This window comes from Phascolarctos cinereus, unplaced genomic scaffold (assembly GCF_003287225.1).
Source record: "Phascolarctos cinereus isolate Bilbo 61053 unplaced genomic scaffold, phaCin_HiC Scaffold_9;HRSCAF=440, whole genome shotgun sequence".
Taxonomy (NCBI): Eukaryota; Metazoa; Chordata; class Mammalia; order Diprotodontia; family Phascolarctidae; genus Phascolarctos; species Phascolarctos cinereus.
The window spans coordinates 126,914,485-126,939,638 of record NW_027556402.1 but is presented as its reverse complement, the minus strand read 5'-3'; the positions used below and the strand labels follow the sequence as shown (position 1 = coordinate 126,939,638).

The 25,154-nt window shown below is 34.9% G+C and overlaps 1 pseudogene; it reads right to left on the bottom strand.

Annotated features, from left to right (window-relative positions):
• Positions 1-24,937: 24,937 nt before the first annotated feature.
• The window catches only part of LOC110201136 (H/ACA ribonucleoprotein complex subunit 2 pseudogene), a 685-nt pseudogene continuing 468 nt past the window's right edge, over positions 24,938-25,154 (bottom strand).

The window sequence follows — 25,154 nt, the reverse complement described above, 5'->3', positions numbered from 1 at the left end:
CTTTTCCTAACTTTGGTTATCTTTTTTGATCTGTTTGTTTTGCTACTGAACTGTGATTTCTTTAGTAGTTAACTGCTGGTAGAGAAACTCTCCATTTACTCATCGATGCAGCCTGCCTGGAGCAGTGAAAGTTTAAGTCACTTGGGCTTCTTCATAAAGTTAGTACTTACAGGCAGAATTGAATCCAGGACTTCTTAACCTCAAGGCTAACACTGTCCACTATGCAACATTAGCCCTCAAATTACTTTTGAAAAATTAAATAACAGTGGCAGCAGTAAGGCAGCATGGCGCAGTAGGGGAAAAAAGTTAATCTAAAAAAAATCTCTGTGAGGCAGAGTCAAAGGATCTTGGTTCAGACCTTAATGCTGATTTATTAGGATAGCAATGGTGCTTACTAGCACTCAGTGTGACCTTGGATAAGTCACTTAATCTCACTGATCCTGTTTCATCATCTATAAAATAAAGAATTAGATTAGATCATGTCTACGACATCCTATAGCTGTAAAACTACTACCCTTTGAAAAGCAAGGCATATTTCTATATTTCTACATTGCTCCATATACATTTTATAATTTTTTTTCTTATAATAACACTATTAGGTAGATAGCACATCATATACTTTTATCTGCCTTTTACAGGTGAATGAACTGAGACTACAAAAATTTAAAGTCACACAATTCTTCCTTTGAAGACTTGGTATCCTGACTCCATGTCCAGGGTTCATTTCACTATACCAAGCCACACATAAAAATAAGAGTAATTTATTTACCCCTTTCAATTCAATAAGCCTTTATTAGGGGTCTTTCCTATGCAAGATCTTATACTGGTGTTGGGTGGAGAAATATAGAGTATCAAAGCCTCTGCTATCAAGTAACTTTCACTTTATTAAGCATGTTGGACACAATAATTATAAGAGAAAGAGAGATTTTTTTTGGGGAGAGGCAAAGAAGAAACTCACATACAGTGCTATAAGAAATCTGAAAAGACAGAAAGAATCTTCAGCTAGCGGAAATCAGAGAACACTTCCCAGAGGATGTGGAGGATGAACTGAACCTCAAACACAGAAATGGATTTTGACTGGAAAAAATATTCATTCCAGAAAAAAGACCCAGAAAATTATTAAAATGCAGGGAGTTCAGGGAAATGGGTAGAGGGCACAGAAAATGGCTGCTTTGGCTGGATTATTGACTCCATGATAGCAAAATAAGGCTGGAAAGGTTCTCCGATGACTAAGATAAGAAATCTAACATAAGATATTATCTGATCATTATTAATGCAAAAACATTTTGGGGTGGCCTTATGCTGGACTTCTATTTTTTAATGTATAAGTACTCATTTATATCTCCTGATAGAAAGGTTGATTATATAGAATTATAGAACAACAGAACTAGAAGGCAACTTTGAGATTATCTATTCCAGTCCTAACATTTTGCGGATCTAATCATTTGCCATGTCTTTTCAGTTCTACCTCTACGATGTCTATTGCACTTAGTACCTTTCTCTTCTCTTATACGACCACCACTCTAGTTCATAATTTAATTTCCTTTTGCCCAGACTGCTACTGTATCTTCATAATTATTGTCTCCAATTCCCATGTTTTCTTCTTTCCAAAATACACCATCTATATGCCTGCCAAGCTGCTTTTCCAAATTCACAGAACTGAACATGTTGCTTCTCTACTTAAGAGTCCTCAATAGTTCCTTTTTTATTCTATTTCATTAATTACATTATATAAATTATGTTACATTATATTATATATTTTATGGTTATATTTGTAAAATATAAACTTGTAGATTTATAGATCCAGAGCTGAAGGAACTTAATGTATTATGTAGTCTAACCCTGCCATGTTATAAATGAGGAAAGTAAATCTGAGTGAGGTTAGGAATCTGAGCAGATATTCAGGTAACAATTGTCCAACAGAAGAATTCAAACCAATATCTTCTGACTTTAGAGTAATTACTCTACCCACTAAACCACACTGTCTTCATCTTACATGATGTTATATACTATAGGAAGTTTTTCCTAATCTCACCGTATATTAACGTTCTCTTCTTCTTCAAATAAATCAATAAGATTTTATTAACTACCTACTCTGTTACAAGCACCATGCTAGGCACTGGGGATGGAAAGATCAAAAATGAAATCATCCTTGAACTCTAGAAGCTCGTATTTGATTGGGAGAACAGTCAATATACATGCAAGTAAGTATAAAATGTAGTGTAAATGCAAAGTAATTTCAAGGAATGGGGTAAGATTATCTTGTAATTGTTTATTTGTCTTAAATGCTTAGTTTCCTCCCAAGCAGAATATAACCTAATCTTAAGGGCAGAGAAGATTTTCCATTCTCTCACTATATCCCTAGCACTTAGTAAACTGTGTGGTATAGGGTTAGGGCTTAATAAGTACATGGTGAATTGAACTGAACAAGGAAACTGAAATCCATACAGGTTTAGTAACAAGTTAAAGTTGGACAGCTAGGTGCCTCAGTGGGTAGAGAGCTGAGAATGGAGTCAGGAAGACTCACCTTCCTGAGTTCAGATCTGGCCTCAGATACTTACTAGCTGTGTGACACTAGGGAAGTCACTTAACTGTATGCCTCAGTTTCCTCATCTGTAAAATGAGCTGGAGAAGGAGATGGCAAGCGACTCTAGTATCTTTGCCAAGAAAACCCCAAATAGGGTCCCAGAGAATCAGATATGACTGAAAAATGAGTAAACAACAACAAAAAGTTGGACAACTGGCTGGAGACAAAACTAGGATGAGAATACAAATCTTTCTTGTGAGTCATAGTCCAGGGCTCTGCCAGGGATTCTTAAACTTCTTTCATCTTCAGAAGTCTGGTGAAACCTATGCACATTTTCTCAGGATAATTTTTAAATTTGTAAAATATGTAGGACTAAAAATTAACCACTGATGTTGAAACAGAGTTTACATCTAACTATCTGATACTGATTAAATATAGATAGAGAAAATATATATATGGATGGTTAGATACATGAACAAATAAACAAGGTCATAGACCCCACTTTAAGAAGTCTGATATGATTAACCTTTGCTAACTTTACATCATAAGCAAGGATTGTTTTCATGTATAACACCTAACTTGACATTACCCTAAGAGGAAAAAAAATTAAGTATACATGAAGCTAAAAAATAAAAGACTTTTTCTTTGGTCCAAATGGCTTGCATATTCCAGTGAACTTTTATCTAAAACATTTCGGTTTGAGAGACTGAAAATGTAACTGATAGATTCTCTAAAGAACTACATTTTAATTATGACCTTACCCTTATAGGTCATTTAAAATAAAGAGAATGAAAGAACCAGTGGCAGAAATGTTGAAGAGTTAAGACATGGCAATATGAGAACAAACAAATAATAAATCAATAAATAAACATTTATTAAGTGACTACTATGTTACGAGCACTGTGCTAAATCCTGGGGATACAATAAGAGTTACAAGTCAGTCCCTGTCCTCAGGGAGTAAACAAACTAATAGAGGAGATGACATGAAAATAAATGTATACAAATAAGCTATATTCAAGATTAATAGCAAATAATTTAAAAAGGCAAGGTACCAGAAATAAGAGGAATGGTGAAAGGCTTCCTTTAAAAGATGAGATTTTAGTGGGGACTTAATGGAACTGAAGGCAGGTAGTAGGCAGGGTTCAGAAGAATAAGCTTTCCAGTCATGGGGAGCAGACTCAAAAATACCCAGAGACAAGAGATGCAGTGATTTATTCATGGAATATCTAATTAGTTCCATATAATAACTTTAAAACAATTTGAAGTCAGCTACTAAGTCCTCCCATCTTCTCTTTAACAGTTACTGTTTCTAGATCTCTTGTATTTCAGGTTGCCTTCCTCTGGATATGCTCCATCGTGCCCAATGACCTTCATTGTGTGTGCTACCCAAAAATGCATGAAATAATGCATAAATAGTCTCATCAGGACTCAGCATAGTAAGAACACCACCTTTCTTTTGTGAGAAACTCTGTGGTTCCTTTAATACAGCTAAATATTAGCAACGGGGTATAAAGGTGTTCAAGGAGGACTAGCACCTAGGGTGGGAAGGCTTGCTGAAAACTCTTCAAGGCCGCTCATCCACCTTTATGGTCTACCTAGCACTAAACTCTCACCTGTTGATCTAAGAAGCTGTAGCATGTGCAGTAGCCACACCCCAGTAAACCATCTCTGCAGAAGGTCACTCCCCCAAATTTCTCCCTATTTTGGTAACAGAGTCCCGAAGTCACTGCAAAATTCAGCCTGCAGTCTGTCTCCTATATATCCATAGCTTTTCTCCCTTTATTTTTCAAAATTCTCACAGTTGGAGACTCTTCTATAACATTATAACTCACCAGATGATGATGATGATGATGTGTGTATTCGAGTGTGTGTGTGTGTGTGTGTGTGTGTGAGAGAGAGAGAGAGAGAGAGAGAGACAGACAAAGAGAGAGTAAGTGCATCACTTATCCAATGAATGAGGCAAAAGATGCTGCGTCTGATAAGTGTAGGTGAAAGGTATTTTCTACAGCCAATCAAGGAGCCTATTTTTGAGCATGTGGTTAGTTTACTGGAACCAGTTAGTTACATTATGTTTATTTTCATCCTCCAACATCTGTCTAAGGCACCTCCTTTATAGGTTGTCATTATTCTCATAGAAGCACATGCACTGGACCCAAATTACACTTCCCAGATTTTAAAAAAAAAACCCTCCCTGACTCCACTGCCCTCATTCTCTGTCTCTGTCTCCGCCTCTGTCTCCCTCTCTCTTTCTCTTCCTTGACATACACACACATACACTCTCACACATTCGCATACACACACACACACATACATATATGTGGTCTTTGTTATTATTTGTGGAACAATTTCTAATTACCCACAGCATCACATGTTACACACACACACACACACACACACACACACACACACACACACAAACACACACACATTCATTCCAACTTCACCATCATTCCTTCTTCATCTATTGCATTGTAAATGTGCTGCATTATTTTGTGTTCATAGGTTCATTCAAAATATTACATTCAGTTCAACTAAAGAAATATTTGAATGCCTACTATGTATACTTCTTTACCTTTAGGCTACACCCCCTTCTGTAATCAGTCTATCATACTGCTATAGAAATAAGGTTTCTAGTGTACTAGTCTGATCATATTATTCTTCTATGCAGGAACTTCCATATTTTACCCTTATTTATACAAAGAAAGATAATCTCCTTAGGCTGCCTTCTGTCTGTCTGTCTGTCTGTCTGTCTCTGTCTCTCTCTCTCTCTCTCTCTCTCTCTCTCTTTCTCTCTCTTTTTCTCTCTCTCTGTCTCTTAAATTTCAACTTGATTTCATCTTTATATCATATTACTTCCTTTTGCATATTTTATATTCCAACCAAATTAGCCTAGTCACCATTCTCTGTTCTTGTTCTGACTCCTTTGTCTCTATACTGTGGAACATCTACCATGATTACAACAGATTCGAGCATATCATTCCTGCATCTCCTTTAGTCATTCCCTTACTTCCATATCCATCTCAGGTAGTATTTCACCTCTGCAGTTTTCTCTGACCCCACAACTGAAAGTTATTTCTTTTTTCTCAAATTTGTCTTATGACTATCTAAATTTATTTTGATTTTCCACAGTCTGACTTATTGAATAATTTTGTCTGTGTTTTAATTTAATTTTTCAATGACAAGTCAGAATGAAAAGAATGAATTGTCGATTAAGGAAAACTCATGAGGATTTTTGGAAGTGTGCCCATTCTATCTTACAGTTCAGATAGACTGGGCATGGAAAGGTGGACAGCAGAATTGGACATAGTAAGTATTTTAGGAACAAGGCACTTTCAAGTAGAAGATTGAGAATGTAAGTCATGGTCTGGGAAGTTGTTTGTGGTGCATATGAGGAGTAGATGGGATCCCATAGCCCAGAATTTCATGATGGATTTAAGGACAAAATCTATGGTATGCACTCAAGAACAAATTTCTATACAGTATCAGATATTGGTCATTCACTCCCACCTCCATATATACATATATTTGCATTTACATAGGCAAATAAACAAATATAATTTGTGTATACAATGAGACATACAGAATGACAGAGAGAGAGAAAGATTGCTTTTTCCCATCTTAAGGACTCTAATGGTTTCAAAAGAAGAGACTCAAGATGGGTTAGAGAATCTGTGATATAGGCAGGCAAAGTGACAGTTAGTGGAATCAGAGAATATTAGATTGCTGTATCTTTTCCAATAGCAATGATGATATTAATTTGATTATTATTTCCTGAACAAGAGGACCAAAGAAAAAGGAGAAAGATAAGGCATCAGCAGGACAGATTCAAATGACAAAATAAAGGGCTAGCTAGGTCTTGGCATAGGGTTGGATATAATGAAGTAAAATTTGGGTTCAGCTAGCTCTAATTATCTTAGTAGAATATAAGTTCCTCGAGGCCAAGGACTTTTTTTTTTATTCTTTTCTTTCTACCCCCAGAGTTTAACACATAGAAAATACTTAATAAGTCTCATCACTTGACTGAATCCAGGCTGCTTTACCCTGAGAGAATCAAAAATGAGTGGATTAATTAAACTGAGTTAATTAAGTTTAAGATGGGAAGGCTTCAATTATTTCATCTTCTGTCAGAAGGTATGAAGTAATAAGTCAAGAAATTCTTGGCTTAAATGGCTTCTACTTAAGCCAAGAACACTGTTCTTTTAATCAAGACTTTAAAAAGATAAACCATCATGTTGCTTAAGGCATTTTGTGAGTGAATTGTAGGATTTCTGCTTAGGTGCAGTATATCTTGTCTTGGGTTTGCATTGTTGATGTTTGGTTAATTAGTTAAAGACACTGTAACCTTCTAAGCTGAATTCTAGGACACTCTGTGACAGAATGGTTGTCCTGTTATTTAAGAACTCTGTCTACTTCTATCTTAGCTCATTTACCTGCTGTCAGATGCTAAATCAAGTAACAAAAATTGGTAATGCCTTTGTGATAAGAAAGCATGGCTAGCATGCTTAAGCATCTTATTTTTGGAGAGCGTTTTATATAATATACATTGTCAAATAAGCAGGATTTCCAAACCATTTGAAAAAGCTGCTGTTGTTACATGCAAGATAAGAGCAAAAAGAATGGATTTCAAGCAGATGGACTGAGTTCAAATCAAAGTTCTGTTCCTACTATTATGAGTTGGGTAAGTCAATTTACCTGCTTGAAATTGAGTTTACTCATTTATAAATGTGGGACAATGCTTTTTCAACTCTTTAGCTACCACACTTTGATTTCTGTATTCCCTTCACAGTTTAAATTACAGGCATCTTCTGTTTTATTGTTTTGTATTTTCTAAGAAACTGGTGTTCATTTTCATTTGGTGTAATTATAGACCATTAAGACCATCTGTGATAAAATGTAATACTTCTTGTAGGTAATTCCTATCCACTTAGTGGCCTTAGCTGGACAAGGTGTGGACTAATGTTCATTACCAGCTTACATGCTCTCATCTATAGTAGTAGATAGCAATTAGATGGCGTAATGAATGCAGTGCTGGAACCTGGAGTCAGGAAGACTTGAGCTCAAATTCAGCCCAAGACACTTACTAGCAATGACCATGAGCAAGTTATTTAACCACATTTGCCTCTTTTTCCTCAACTGTAAAATGAGCTAGAGGAGGAGATGGCAAACCACTCCAGTATCTTTTCCAAAAAAACCCCAAATCGGGTCACAAAGAGTCAGACATGACTGAACAAAAGTAGTGACTTTTTAACATGTTCAGATGCTACCTCTACTTCTTTCTTTTTGCTGAGGCAATCAGCATTAAGTGACTTGCCAAGGGTCACACAGCTAATAAGTGTCAAGTGCTTGAGGCCTGATTTGAACTCAGGTCCTCCTGACTCCAAGGCCAGAGCTCTATCCACTGTGCCAGCTGGCTGCCCCACCACCTCTACTCTTTTAGACTAATTTGCAACCTCAGGTAGAATAGCAGTGAATTCTACAAGTGGAGTTGTCCATCCACTTTAGAATGCTTACTGTAGTTTTTTTCAGCTGTCATCTCACCCAGATCCCCATAAAAGTAAAGTTCTGTCATGACTTCCCATTGAGTACTTACAAGAAATATTACCACATATCCATTGAACTTTACAGGTGAGCATTCACCACCACTGAATAAATCCCCCTCTAGTTGACTAGAATGTTAATGTCCACATAACAAAGTGAAGAACTACAGAGTTTAATATTTGGGGGAGTAATCATAAGGTACTTCTGTCAAATACTGGTGATTAGCCCTAGGATAAGTAACCACTAGTAGTAACAGGTCCCATAAATCTTACTGGATTTGGTTAATATCACATTGTTATATCCAACAAAAGTCTAGTTCTCAGCTGGGAGATGCACAATCTATCACCAGGTCTATAAATGAAGCTTTTTTCAGCTCAGTGGGATGTGGTAGAATTTGTATTCTGATGTCATAACCTTCAAAAACTCAAGTTGACTACTATGTCATGATAAGGCATTGTATATGACTCTACTAGATGAAAATAAAATTATTTTCCCCAACATTATAATATCATTTAAAATGCTAAGTAGACTCAATCAACAATCTTAATGCATTAATAATGTCCCTGAAGCACATAGAGGTTAAATGATAGCCTGGAGTCACAAAGTACACAAATGCCAGAGGTAGAGTTTAAACCCAGGTATTCCTAACAGTAATATCAGCACTTCATTTATTTTTTTTCAAAGATTAGTGTTTTTCATTAGTCAGGAATTGGTGGTATCCTCCAAAGAAGCCTTTTCAAAGGGTCACATATTATTTTAAAGATACTACAGTCATTCAAATCACTGTTAGAACCCTCTGGGAACTGTCTTCAGAGAAAGCCTCATTGCTTTACAGTTTAGTCAGAAATCTGAAAGTCCTTTCAATATTACTTTTTTTTTTTATTGTTGTTTCATAGAATGCTGGTTCTGGAGTCAGGAAGATTTGTTTTGCATTCGGACCTCTAATTATAGTAGCTATATGACCATGGGCAAGTCACTTAATTTCTCTAAATCTCAGATAAGAGTCTTAATATTTATCTATTAAATTATAGAAGGGTTGTTATCTGCAATTAATTGGTTATGAGAATTCCCTAACCAAGGAAATTGCAGGTCTATGATCTAGAAAAGCTTTGTATTAAAAAGGAAAAAAAAAGTGATTATATCTTTTCCCATGGAAAAATAAGCCTATTTGTATTTGTGTCTTTACGGTATTATACAATCAATTTGGGCTTTAGAAATCTGCCATTATGCTTTTGTCATTCTAAAAGAAAAAAATAGCTTGCTTTCATTTTCATGAACTGAAACGACATTTTCTTTTAAGAAACTGAGAATAGAAATGTTTTGGTTAAATGGGAGAGAACAAATTGTATCTACCTCATTAGACCCAATATAACACAAATTTGTTTAACAAGAAACATTGTGCCAATGGGAATATTTTTACTAGCACTGAGATATGTGTATCAGTTTCAATTTAAGATGAACACTATTCATTTGCATTCTACTATGTATTTCATATCATCTTAGACCAATCAAATACATTCCCAAATCTAATTTCATCATTTATTTTCCTCTCTGCATAAGGATCTGACTTTAATCAGAGGCTAGAACGTAAATTTCTTGAGGGTAAGGACTATTTTAATATTGTCTTACCATCTCCACCATCTAAAGCAGGATCTCTTATATAACAGTGGCTTAAAAATGTTTACTGAAGCAAATTGAACTGAACTGAAAATCATCCAGATTGATACGAAAGAGGTTATACCAATCACAAAATTCCCTATGAATCAACAACACTATATAACATTGCAATTTTAAGTACAGATTATAGTTTGGGAAATTAAAGTATTTAACTGTTTGTTGAAATATTTGTTATTTCTACTAGAAATTTTTCAATGAAATCTCTAAGTCTGCAAATAGTACTAAGTGCTTTCTTCACACTATCTAATAACATTTTTTCCTCTAAGTTATCATAGTGGCATGGAGAACGAAACCTTGAGTTTTTTAAAGGAAAATATCAAGTCAGAAAAAAATTGCAGGACGGACTCAATGGCACGCTATGTGTCTGTTTCTTTGTTTTGCTTGGATTAGCCCAGATAAATCCAAATCCAGAGAAGAACATCACCTCATTGACTATAATGGGAACAAACTACTTGAAGATCACTGAAGATTTCAGGAATGGACAAGATTGTAGATGTGTTTCAGGATTGGAAAGCATACAAATAATACAATACTTATCATATTATACAGAATGAAAGACTGTGGATGTTCAGGTATGGATCAGGAGGGGAGAGGAAAGGGAACAAACATCAGTTAAGCATTTACTATATGCTAGAAACTTTAATAAGCACTTACAAGTATCTCATTTGATGCTCACAACAACCCCTGGAACTAGGTGCTAATGTTATCCCAATTTTACAGTTGAGGAAACTGAGGTTAATTGACTTGTCCAAGGTCACACATCTAGTAAGTATCTGAGGCCGAGACTGAACTCAAATCATTCTGACTCCAGGTCCAGCACTCATCCACGGCACCACCTAACTAATTCAGAAAATGGAACCAGAAATCCAAATAACCATTTTCCTTGAAGCCACAGACCTCACGTACTATAGTGGGAAAAAAGAGATCTACAAAATATTAGGCATCCTTGGAATGTCTACTAGTTCTAAGTCTTTCATCCCATGAACTACATTCCTGAAAGACATGAAGGAACCTCTCTAAGCATTGTGATTACAATTTTGGTAATATTGACATTCATATTAGGTAAAAAATATAAGAAAAACGTGCAAGACATAGAGATTTTTGCCCACAAGGAGACAACAATGAAAAAAGTAGACCCCACATGAGACCTCTTCAGTCCCAAGTTACCGGTGTTTTATAGAAATCTATCCTCAATATACTTTGATAAAAGTTATCATTTTAATTAATAAATATTAATTTATTAGACATGATTAACATAACATACTTTATAAGATTTGAAGTCTAGATGGACTCTAAAGATCAATTATTTGAAAGGTTCCTATTCAAATTCAGGTTACAAATTTCAAATGGGTTCTCACTATGGCAAGAAAATAATTTTATATCTCTTTAATTCAGTCACTGTCCACTCTCCACAACAGCTTTTCCAAACCTTTTCCTCTTTCCTTCAATTTCCAATGACATGCTTCCTACCTTCTCAGCTGAAGGCTTTCCTTCTTATATTACCTGAAAAAAGAGATGCCTTTCACTGAGAACTCTCTCTTCTTCCTTCTCATCTCACACCATTCAAGTGCTTGCCCCAGCTATTGTTTCCTTCACTCCCATGTCTCATATAAAGAGGTGCCCTCTTTGCAAAATCAAATCTGTATACAAGCACCTTAAATACAATTCCATCCCATCTTCTCCAGCAGATCGCCTTCTCTATCACCACAATTCTCTTGCAAATCTTGATATTCCACCTGCCTATTAGTTGATTTTATGCTGCCCACAAATATGCCCATGTTTCCCCTATCTTTTAAAAAGCCTCATTTGATCAAATTATGCATGCTAGCTATCATCCTGTGTATCTCTTCTCTTTCCTAGTTAAATTCCTGGAGAATGTAATTTACACTAGTTAATTTTACTCTTCTCAATTCAATTTTAACTCTACAATCTGGCTTCTATTTTCATAGTTAGACCGAAACTGATTTCTCTAGTTACCAATGACTAAATCTATTTTTTGTCAGTCTTCATCCTTCTTGATCTCTCTGAAGCCTTTCAAACTATTAATCACTCATTTTTCCTTAACAGTCTCACCTTTCTATATTTTCATAACACTCATCTCTCCTGGATCTAAGTCTATCTGTTTGATGACTCTTTCTCAATCTCCCTTGTTAGATCTTTATCCAGATTACTTCTACAAATGGTGGTTGTCCCTTAAGGGTCTGTCTTAGGTTCTCATCTCCCTCAAAACTATCTCACTTGGTGATATCATCAACTCCTATAAAATGCATTATTATCTCTATATAAATGTTATCAGAATTATTTATCCTGTCTTGCATTACTAAATATCAAACTTGATGTCTCATAGAGATCTTGAACTCGATACGTCCAAAGAGAATTAATGGTCTTTCCATCAAAACCCTCCACTCTTATGACCTTCTCTATTTCTCTTGAGAGTACCAACTTCCTGTAATTTACCTAGGCCTGGAAACTCTGTGTCATCCTAGATTCATCACCCTTTCACCCCACATACGCAATCTGTTACTCATCATTTCTATTTTTACGATATATATGTATATGTATACATATACATATACACATACATATACATATACATATATACACATATATTTATTATATATTCATACATACACATATACGTACGTGAGGGTCTCTCTCTACATATATATACATATATATATACACACATGTTCATATACATATACATATACATATGCATATACATAGACATAGACATAGACATAGACATAGACATAGACATAGACATAGACATAGACATAGACATAGACATAGACATAGACATAGACATAGACATAGACATTCATACATACATTTATACTTGTACTTTTCACTCATACAACTGACACCCTGACACTGACACCAGGCCAGATCACCTCATGCTTGGACTAACAAAAAGCTTTCTGGTTGGCCCCATTGCCTCAAGTCTCTCCCCACTACAATCTATCCCCCAAACAGCTGCTAAAGTGATTTTTCTAAAGCAGGCCTAACCATGCCATTCTCTTGGTCAAAAAATTCCAGTGACTCTCTTACACCACCATAATGAAACATAAAACCTTTGTCTTTTAAAGCATTTCACAACTTGGTGTTTTCCTACTTTCCACTCTCTTTACCCTTTACTCTCCTCCACATATTATTCAGTTCATCAACACTGGTTTTCTAACCACTCCTCACATAAAGCTTTCTAGCTCATTGCTCAAAGCTTCTATAGTAACTAACCCTCATGTCTTTTTTCTGCCTTCTGATTTCCCTGATTTCTGTCTAGACTCAGATCAAATCCTTCTTTCCCCAATAAACTTCCCCTGCCCCATCTCTTATATTACCTCCATTTTATCCTGCATTTATCTACTATGTTCACAGTTGTTTGAATGTTTTCTCACCCAGTAGAATGTGATTTCGTTGATCACAAATAGCATGTTTTTAAATTTCTTTATATCCTTAGGGCTTAGTACATAGTAAGAACTTAATAAACACTTATTGACTTATTACTCTAAATCTATATTAAGCTAAGCTTCCAGAAGCCTGTATAAAATTAAGATAGCAGTAGGTTATTATTGCTGCCATTGTTTTTTGGCAACTTAGTTTACTAATCTCATACTAAAATTATATAAAAAATATTTTATTTAAGCAATAATTTAAAAAAAAACTTGGTGGTATTCACCATGTTGAAGATTTGTTCTACTCAAGAAAGTCTGAGTACTATTGGACTCAGAGAACTATAAGATTCAAAGCTTAAAGAGGCCTCAGGAATCAGCTAGCCCAAAACTTTCATTTTGTTCCTGAAGGAATGGAGGGAGAGGACGGGAATTCTACTTTCAAAGGTGACAAAGAATGTTACTGGCAGAGCAAGGACTATGACTCATGGTTTTTTATTTCTTGTGGTATTCTCATTTCACTATAATGAATGGTTGATCTTTCTAGAACAAATAAAAAAGGAACCTATGAATGCTTGATGTATGATCCTAACCACTTGAAACTGTTTATTTCTTTATTAGAGATATAGTAATTACTATGATTGTATTTGGGCTACATTTTATTTCCATTTCATAAAAGGTCACCAAAAATTTCATTTGAAAAACTTTTTTTTGAACTTATTAATGCTGTATCCCATGAAAGTTTTTTGTGCTAAACTATTCAATAAAATAATATTCAAAAATTCATTAAATGACCCCCCCATAGGCAAGGAATTGCCTGGATACAACATCATAGAAAAAAAAGGATGCTTCAAATGGCTAAGGTAAGTAGAAATAATTATCCAAACCCACTCAAAAACAACAAATCAATAATTTTCTCATATTTTTGAATTATAAAATTTTCAATTTCCTTTCACTATAATTAATTTTAAGACCAATATGTCACTTCTAGAATCATACTTTTTAGCCATCATTTTGAAAATAGTAGATTGCTTCATTTTTCATATAACATCACCATTAGATAATGCTATTTGGTAGATAGCTCTAAAAAAATAGTCTTCTCTTGCCAGTAAGTCAGCAAGATGAGTCATTTTAACCATCAAATCCAGTAATGCTACATACAGGATTCAATAGATTAATTTATTATCATTTCCTTTAAAAATTTTTAGTTTTTGTTTCTTAATTTTACTTTTTACATTGTTGGCTTTGTTATTGGAGATACCTTTACAGAGAAGTGAGATCATCTCATTGTGGATGGTTCATTGATCAGCTATGTGGCACCTGGCTAGGGAAAGGGGAGACAGATATATTTAAAGGAAAATTCATGAAAAAAAATGGACAGGTTAGTGGCTATGTAACAGAAAAATCTTAAATATATTTTGGTATTATTCTGATTCAGGGATAAGTTCAATTTGACTTTTTAATCTGATTCACCTTGTTCTTGCACAAAGTTAAAAAGCAAGAGGGATTTGTTCCTTGGGTCATGTTTAGATTTTGGAAGAGGACTGGAGATAATAATGAGAGTTTAAAAAAAACTACAACATTGCAATAGACCAAGGTAATTGTGTTGCGATATGTTAGTGGGTTAATCATCTTACTCATAAAGTTGTTACTTACACTGTTGTAGATTGCAACCCACTGATACCTTCCCATCCCTTGAACTTCTTGTTTACATTCTTTCAAAGTTCCACTATAGAAGATCCAGTCTCTATGTTGTAGGCTTTCCTTTGACAATTAAAAAAATCTATTTAGTTTATCAGTTTTATTCATTTAGTTTACTTTTATTCATTTACTTTTTCTGATAAGAATTGTTGTCGGGTTTGATATCTTTGACATTATTCAGCCAAATTTCTAAGTCTTCATAATCTTAGTGTGATTTATATATGTATGTATATGTATATGTATGTGTATGTATATATATGTGTGTGTGTGTATGTGTGTGTATATATATGTGTGTGTATATATATGTATGTATATATGTGTGTGTATATGTATGTGTGTATATATGTATGTGTGTGTGTATATATATGTATGTGTGTGTGTATATATATACGTATGTATTTAGACAAAATGGTAGCTGATACCATTTTTGTCAATTATTCGATTATTTGTTTTACCTCACTTCAGTTTATTAGAGGATTATTGAACAAATTAATTTCTGTTGTTGCACTTAAGAAGGAACATTGCATTATGTCAACACATATTAGTGACCTTTTTTGTTGGAGATAAGTTTATATGGCTGAAATTCATTTTTTTCAGAATTTTTTTTTGCTTTCTTTTAGTGGTTTTTGAATAACTATCAAACAATAAACACAGAGAGATCTTACATTATCTAAGCTTCCCAGTGATTTTTCTTTTTGTTATGAAGATGTTTTCTGAGGTAGAAATGTTATTTCCAAGGGGTAGCTCTGGGGAAAAAAAATAAACCTATGATTCAAAGATTCAGGATTGGGTTAGATAAGGGCCAAATGGTTTCTTTTCCATTTCTTTCTCATTGTTCAACACATGAAATTGACTCTGTGATCATTAGCTTTTTTTCCCTGATAGAATAACTTCAGTGGCCTAGCAAATTTGCTTTTAATAATCTCTTAATTCACAAACAGTTTTTCTTTCAAGGTAGAGCATACTTGCTGCTTCTTTGCAACTGGGCCTGGTTATGGAAGCAAGCAAATTAGGTTTAAAAGTCTTTCTGTATCCCATACCTTTCTCTCTACCTAAGGCTACATCTAGTTTAAAAAAAAATAGGGCACACTTTTATGCAACATAGGTGCAATTTCTCATAGAGGCAGGTACTTCTTAGGGAATATAGTTATATTCCTTTAGTGAAGTGTGGACTAGTTTACTGTTTTAGGACATACAGACATTTTGAATTGTGGAGAAGGTTAGGTCTTCCGATGTGGTGAGGCTTTCAGCAAAAGATTTGAGGGATCATGTATTAGGGAGTCAATTGGAGATAAACAAAAGAATTGCTTTCCAGTAGCAAAGAATCATCTTTGGTTATATAGAATGAAACTGCATGCATTTTTCCATCAGAGCTCAGAGGTTTAGGAAGAGGAGAGGGAAAAGCAGATGATAGGCAAGCTACAAGGTCAGGCAACTAGATAGCTAATGCATAGAGAGTCAAAGTTGGAGATGGGAAAAACTAAATTGAATTCTGGCTCAGCTCTGAACTGTGTAAGCCTGAGCAGTTTGCTTAGCTTCTAGCCTTAGTAACCTCATCAGTACACACACACACACACACACACACACACACACATAATAAAATCTAATTCATAGGATTTTTACAAGGATCATTTTGCATACCTCAAGAATCTATATAAAGTTTAGCTGATGGGGATAAGGATGATGATAAGTCAGGTAGTAAAATATATATATTCATTATGATTTTGTTTTCAAACTGCAAAATCCTCCTAATGAAAATTTAAAGTAAAGATAATCTGCACTCTTCATGCAATGTGTTCCCTAAGACCATGTCAGGAAAAAAAATGTGAAAAAGATATACATATGTATTCTCTCTCTCTCTCTCTCTCTCTCTCTCTCTCTCTCTCTCTCTCTCTCTCTCTCTCTCTCTCTTTCTCCCTCCTTCTCTTTCTCTCCCTTTCTATATAGGTATCTATCCATCAATCTCTATATCTATGCCTCTCTATATATATATTTAAAAACTGGCATTGAGAATATATGATACACTTACCAAATATAGAAGGGGAAATGATTTTTAGTAGTATAGTTGTCTAATTCTGCCACTAAGACCTTAAGGAAAACTGAAATTTTGACATTTTGTCTTTTACTTTGTCTGATTCCTTCCCTTTCTGAGCACTGCCCATACTTCCTAGTGACCACTTTTTCAATTATTTCTCCAAACAGCCATTGTATTTTCCTACTTGGAATCACATCCATGCCCACACAAAGAAGTAGACTAAACTGTTGAGTTAGTTCTGAAAGAATGAGCAACATTTTTCTACATAATTATTTGAAGAGACTAATGAAGAAACTAGTAATGAATGTCTCCTAGGGATTTCACTAAGATTTCAAACTTTCCATTTTTTTCTTATGCATGACTTTCCTACAAACATCCTTGTTTCTGTTATAGGCATCCTCGTTTTCCTTCACACGTAGGTCTGCAACTTTCATCATCCTCTATACCTTTCTTGACCTGTTTCCAATATTCAATTAATTGTCGAAACTCATCGATTCTGACTAAAGGACATAGCTCACATCTCCCTGCTCTCCATTCACACAGCTAACAACTTAGATTAGACCATAATTACTTCTCATCTAGAATATTGCATTGTTCTCCTTAATTCCAGTTTCTCCTGGCATTAACATATCCATCACCCCAGTTGACACATTAATATTATTCTTCAAGCACCATTCTATCACCATTTTTTGAATTGAAGTAGAAAAAAAAATATGACATTAAGACCAAAGACTCTCAAATTGGAAGCCTTATTTAATAATAATTTTCTATTTAATCTTTGTCAAATCCATAGCATCCTGTACCTCATTTTCACCAACTTTAAAGCTGAGTATGCTGCACTGGCTTGGCAATAACTGATGTCTTAAGGGAAATTCACTGGTGTAACCATTAAATTGATTTAGTAGCCTTTTTAGTGTACTGCAAATATAAAATAGAAATAAAAATATTGCTTTGGTTTAAATTTCCATGGGGAATAACAAACAAAGTGAGCATAAAGATATTTATAGTGTTAAGTAGTTTTGACATTATCTGGTAATATATCCTTTAGGTAATTTTATTATCTAAGGCATACAAGTTTCATCTTACAAAAGAAAGTTAACTTTTGTTCATTATTTTATGTTGATTAGTAGCCAGGTTTATGTAGTGGAACAGTCAATCAACAATCATTGATTTGGCACTTAATCAGTGTTTTTCCATTGGTAACTTAATTTTGCTATTCACCGAGAATACAAAGTTAAAAGCAGTCCTTACCCTCAAAGATCTTACATTTTGAAGAAAAGCAAGCATGTACATTTGCAGCACAAGACAGATATAGCTCGACGCAACATCTCTTCGGGGGACAGCCACTGCTGGCTAGGGAAACCGGGAAACCTATATGCAAAATGTGTCACTTAAGCAAGATCATGAAGGAAAGAAAAAAGTCCAAGAAGTAAAGTTGAGGATGGAGTGAATCCTGAACATGATGAATAGCCATTTCAAAAGCAGAGAGACAAGATGAAATTCTGTGTGTGCAGAATTGTCAAAGAAGTTGTTTGGCTAAATTGCAGCATTCTGGAAGAGGAATAACATACAATAAGGCTGGAGAATTAATGCCAAATCAATGATTTATGCAGTGTATTCCAGAAGTCTTAGTGCAGCTTTGAACTTTGATGGCTTAAGACTTTTATGACATGCTATATTTATCCTAGAACTAATAGAAAGCAGCTAGTATCTATTGAGTTGAGGGGGACACAGGCAGATGCACATTTTAAGAAAATGAATTTGTTGTCTGTGGAGTATGGCTTGGTTTAGGAGAGAGACTAATGGTGAGGAGACCAATTAAAAAGTTATTTCTAAAATCCATGTGAGAAAGGATGATTATGTGAACTGGGAGAGTGACTGAATGGAGAGATGCAAATGAGATACATAATGGAAGAAGACACAAAAGAATCTGGCAAATCATTGAATGTGTGTGGTTATCCTGGAAAGTCAAGGAAAACAGCTGCCGGACAGGTTAATGATGCATTTAATATAAATGGTAAACATCTAAAAAGGAAAGCAATTTTGGGGGAAAGAAAATTAGTTCTACTTTAAAAACAATGATTTTGTTATGCTTAAGGGACACCTAACTGGAAATGTCCCATATGAAATCAATGATATGGGCTTAGAACATGAAAAAGAGATTGAGGCATGCATACTAACATATACCTGTCTAGCTGAATATAGACATATGTATGTGTGTGTGCATAATATATACACATGCATGTGTTATATATGTGCATATATACCATATATGCATATATACATAGACAATATATAACATTTACATTACACATATGTTGCTTTACATACATGTATATACACACATACTGGTGTGTATGTATATGTGTGTGCATATATATGTCATCAGCATTGAAATTGTAATTAAACCTTTGACAACTAATGTGGTCACCCATTGAGAATATACAAAGAGAAAGAAGAGGGTCCAGGATTGAATCTTGAGGTAACTTCTTAGTGAGCATGACATGGTTAGTGATCTTGAAAAGAAGACTCAGAAAGTTTTGGAAGACCAGTTTAAAGCCAAACTCTGACATTTACTACCTGTATGACATTTGAGCAACACAATTTTTGAATATCAGTCTACTACTTTTTAAAAGAATGATCACAATCTTTGTTCTATGTACTACACAGGATTTTTTGAAGAAGGAACTTAAAATGTAGCCTCAAAGATGGAGGGCTGGAAAAGATCACAGAAATCATCTACTCCAACTACCTCATTTTCCAGAATCAAGGAGCAGAGGGGTGAGGTAATTGGCTGAGTCTTCAAGGTTACGTACACCAACCCAGAATTTGAGCTCAGGCCCTACAAATCTTAATTCAGCATTTATTCCACTGATGCCTGAAAATCATTATATATAGTAGACAATATTTTTTACTGAAGCTATTCCACTCTTGACATTATGTTAATCAGGAGAATACAGACTCATTGAAAGTCTAAAATATTTTGTTTTTATCTTTGCATCCCCAGTGCCTTGTCTAATGTCCTAGTTATTCAATAAACATGTTTATTAAAAGAAATAGAAATTGATAAAAATGGCAGAGGTCATTCAATCATTTGGTAGCCAGAGAAATCAGATTCCCATGGCAAAGAACACCAAGAGTTCATAGGAATTCAAACGAAAACTAATTCTGTGTAAGCTTACACATGAGCCCACAGATACTGACTTGACCGTGGACTTCTTAAAGACAACATCACTGCTCTCTGCTAAGGAGTAGAAGTTCCATTTCTGGTACTAGAATGAACCTTAGCAGGTGCTTAATCAGATACTGTATACACTGGAGGACCTTCAAAAATCAACCAATTTCAGAAGCTGATCTTCTGAAGACAAAATTACAGTAACATTATTAAATACAATTATCTGTAGACAAGAAAAAAGAGTCTTCAAGTCTGTTCTTTCTAATTCTCAAGTGGTTAATGCATGACTCTGAATTAGTCAAGAGAATTCACTTGATTCCCAAGCTGACCTTGTCCAGGAAATTTAATTTCTCCTTCTCAAACATACAATTTTTTTCTTATACAAAAAGCACAAAACTGAACTTTATCATGTCCCTTTTACAATTAGTCACCCTTTTGTTACATTAATCTCTTAAAGTAAATGGGGAGGATTAGTGTTTGAACACAATATGAAAGCAAAGTCTGAATGCAAAATAATTGTAGATGTGGTCTTTGTTTGTTCTTGTGTTATGTTAAGTAACTGATTAGGTTTTTTTTTAAACACCATTTAAATTTGACATTAGAATTCCAAGTAACAATAATTTATATTTTTATATATATTCTACTTGTAGGCTTAATGAAAATTAATGCTAAGTAATTAGCTAAATTAAAGAATGACTGATGAGCTTATGATCTAAACTTAAGTGGATGTCTATAACAACCAATGCAATATTTATTAGAGTATTTTTTTGACATTTTCCTTGTTTTCTGGTATGAGTCTTTATGCCTTTTTACTTATTTTTGGAAAGAGACAAGACTGATAAACCAGACACTACCTGCTTGTTTCTATATAAAGATTAAAATTGTACCTTTTAGCATTCCACATTCAAAGTAAAAGAGAAAATTTTAGGAATCCAAAATTTGTTTTTCATAAGTACTATCATTTACTTTCACATACAAGATATCTTTATGGCTGGCTGAATTGTTTCACTTTCCTTTCAGGTAGCTCGGCATGCTATATATATAGATCCATTATATATTTAAATAAAGAAGGAAGAGGAGAAGCAGGGGGAGAACAAGAAGGACAAAGAGGAGGAAAGGAGGAGGAGGAGGAAGAGGAGATGGAAAAGATGGAAGAGGAGGAGGAGAAGATGGAGGAAGGATTGGAGGAGGGGAACAAGAAAAAGGACAAAAGTCAGGAGGAGAAAATAAAGGAGGAGAAGTAGGAGGAGAAGATGAAGAAGGAGGAGAAAGAGAAAGAAAATGAAGAGAAAAAAGAAGAGTAGGAAGAGAAGGAGAAGGAGGAAAAGGAGAAAAAGAGGAGGAGGGGTAGGAGGAGAAGAAGAAACAACTGCCATTTATATAGTTCTTATATGCTCTTTACAAAAATGCTTTCTCTACAATAAACCTGTAAGGTAGATGCTATTATTATTGTCCCTGTTTTATAGGTTAGGAACTAAAGTTGAGAGAGTATAAGTAATTTACCCAAGGTCAGACAGTTGATAGGCATTGGAGTCAGGATTAGAATAGCATTTTCCTGCCTCCAAGAAGGGAATTCTATTCTATCTGCCTCACTTCTTCAAAAGCCTAAAAGGAATGTCTAGGCCAGTGGTGTGGAACCTGTGGCCTTCAGGCCACATGTGGCCCTCTAGGTCTTCAAGTGTGGCCCTTTGACTTAATCCAAACTTCACAGCACAAATCCCCTTAATAAAAATAATTATTCTCTAAAACTTGGACTCTATCAAAAAGCTGTACCTAAGGATCTAGAAGGCCACATGTGGCCTTAAGACTGCAGGTTCCTCACCCTTGGGCTAGATTGTGAGCATGATATGTAGAACACTCCAGAGTCATTCTCTGAGAGATAAGATGTTCACAATCTTAGACTCACACAGAAATTGAAACTTACTGAGGAAATAGATTAATGTCTCTCAACTTACCCTAAATTGGGGAGCATACACTGAATAGAATGGTAGATAAGTTTATCTTTATTACACAACTATTTTTTAAATATACTTTAATTTTCTTGATAATGATAGGAATGGCCAGATGTCTTAAGGATGGCATATGCATAGATAAATAAAGATAGACAATGTGTTATGATGTATAGAGAGTTAGCCTAGGAATCAGGAAGACATAAGTTCAAGTTCCACCTGAGTGACCTTGGACAAATCATTTAGCCTCTTGAAGCCATGAGGAACTAAGATTGTAATTTGCAAAACATACTGATTTTCATAATTTGAGTGAGTGTCTTTATCAGAATCTTCCAATAACAATAAAAGATGCCATATGTGCATTTCTCTCCTCCCTGCCCTCAAAAGAAATTGTTTAATCCATGTGAGTTAATTGTACACATTTCACTGAATTCTCGATTTTCATCAACTGGAATTTAACTATCCAGTTTCTTCCTTGGCCCTTCACTATTGTTTTAATCCTGGGAGAAGTTAATTTTTTTTGTTCTTCCTCTCTGCCTATTTTACCATGGAAATGTAGACATCAAGACTCTAAAAGAAGTGAAGACAATGATTCTGAAAAAGAGCACACCCGCCATACACAAGGCTCCATTCATTGGGCCAAAGTTAATACAATTAAAATTTAATTGGGATAAATGTAAAGTAAAACTTATGTTTTAAAATGTCAGAAATATAAGATGGAAGAAGGAAGGCAAAAATTTGTTTCAGTTGAAAAAATATGCAGGTCTTAGTACACTATAAATTCAACATGAAATAAGCATGATATGGGAGCCAAAGAAAATATTATAATTTTAAGCTTCAGGTCTAGATAGGTGAGCCCTGGTCAGACCATATCTGGAACATTGTGTCCAATTATTAGCATCATATTTTAGATAGTATATTTTTAGGTCTTTGAGATCATGTCAAATGAGTGGCAGTTTAAAATAATGGTGGTATTTACCTGGAAAAGATAAGACTGTTTAGACTTGTTCTGCTTAATTGCAGAGGGGAGAATCAGGAGCAATGGGTGAAAGATGAAAATTTAAATTTAAGCTCTTTGTAAGGAAAATTTCCTAAGAACTAGAGCTTTTGAAAAGTAAGGAGAACAAGTCTCCCCATGGTAGAGACCTTAACAAAAGTGAAACAAATTGGGAGAAATTTTGCAGACACATACTGTAAAAAGTCTCATTCAAATATATGGTGGACTAGATTTCCTTTGAGGTTGCTGCAGATTCCGAATATCAAGCTATTTTGATTCTTAGCACATTGATTGAAAAAGAGTAGCATTCCACTCAATACTGTTTGAAGGAAGGAGGGAAGGAAGGAAGGAAGGAAGGAAGGAAGGAAGGAAGGAAGGAAGGAAGGAAGGAAGGAAGGAAGGAGGGAGGAGGGAGGAAGGGAGGGAGGAGGAAGGAAGGAAGGAAGGAAGGAAGGAAGGAAGGAAGGAAGGAAGAAGGAAGGAAGGAAGGAAGGAAGGAAGGAGGAAGGAAGGGAGGAAGGAAGGAGGAAGGGAGGAAGGAAGGAAGGAAGGAAGGAAGGAAGGAAGGAAGGAAGGAAGGAAGGATCTGAGAACAATATGATTTTGAAAAGAGGGATTAGGTAAGAGACTCTGCCAAGTTATTATATTAGATGTAGTATTACCAGACTCCTTGCTCTTCTTTACATAAGAAACTGACTCTACGTGTCTACTATTTCCCCTGCCTGGAACTTTCCACTTTCTTATCTCTGCCTCCTGGTTTCCTTCATTTCCTTTACTTCTCGACTAAAGTCCCACCTTCTGAAAGAAGTCTTCTCCAATTTTCCTTAATCTTAGGTCCTTCTCTCTGAGCTTTTGTCCAATTATTTATATATAGCCTACTTGTATATAGCTGCTTTCATGTCATCTCCCCATTAGATTGTGAGTTATTTGAGAACAGGGGTTCTTTTCTACTTTTCTTTGTATCTAAAGCATATATATATATATATATATATATATATATATATATATATATATATATATAGCACAGTGCCTGGCATATTGTAGGCACTTAATAAATATTTGCTGATTTGACTAGCAAGCTGATTTTTCATTCACAGGACCACAGAAATTTCAAGGTTAGAGGGAATCACAGAGGCCTTTTATTCAGCTCTTAAGAATTTGTTCTACAAAAAGTGGTCCTCCAGATTTTGTTTAAACATAATCTGAGAGAAGAAACCACTACCTCCCAAGGCAATACAATCCACTTCTTTAAGACTTATAGAACACTTTTCCTTACATTGAACCTTTATGTGTTTCTCTACAATTTCTATCCATTGCTCCTAGTTTTTGTCTCTGGAACTGAGCAGAATGAGTTGAATTTTCTTCAACAGAATAAATCCTCAACTGCTGGAGCATAGGGATCTGTCCTCCCTAAATTTTCTCTTCTCCAGGCTAAATATCTTCAGTTCCCAATGTACCACAAACTCAAAACCCTTTGCCATTTTGTTTGCCCTCTTCTGTATACTCCCCAATATACCAATACTTTTCTTAAAATGTAGCACCCAGAGTTGAGTACAATAATCCAGTTATAGTCTAATCAAAGCAAAGAATAGTGCTATCACATGGTCATTTTAGACATTCAAAAATATCCAAACCATAGTAACTGATACATAATAGATATGTAGTAACTGTTTATCAATTGAATGATATTAGATTTGGGAATATCAACACATTTAGTGTTACTCAACACATATTGAGCCTATTGGCCTCTGAAAACTCAGATCTTTTATGTGAAGTAATTAATGTGAACTTAGAGTTTTTTTAATGTGAGCTTCTTTCTAGACATTATACTTTCATATTTTCCTTGTGGATTTAATTTTTGACTCCAGGTAGAAAGATTTACATTTGTCTCAATTTTTTTTTATTTTTTCGAAACTATTTCACTGCTTAGTAGTAAATAGCCTTGACAACCATGATACTACTGGCCAAAGTTTTGTGAAGTTACTGTTTGAGCTATCATAAAAAAAAAAAATCTCTGGGAATGCTGGTGGGGAAATGATGGAGGGTCACCTCCTCCTTGCAGGCATAATGAAGCAATTTGTTTGTACCACTGTCTTTTGCAGTCAAGAAAGGTCTCCTAAATAATCATGAACACAACACTACTTTTCTTTACAAGGGGACTGG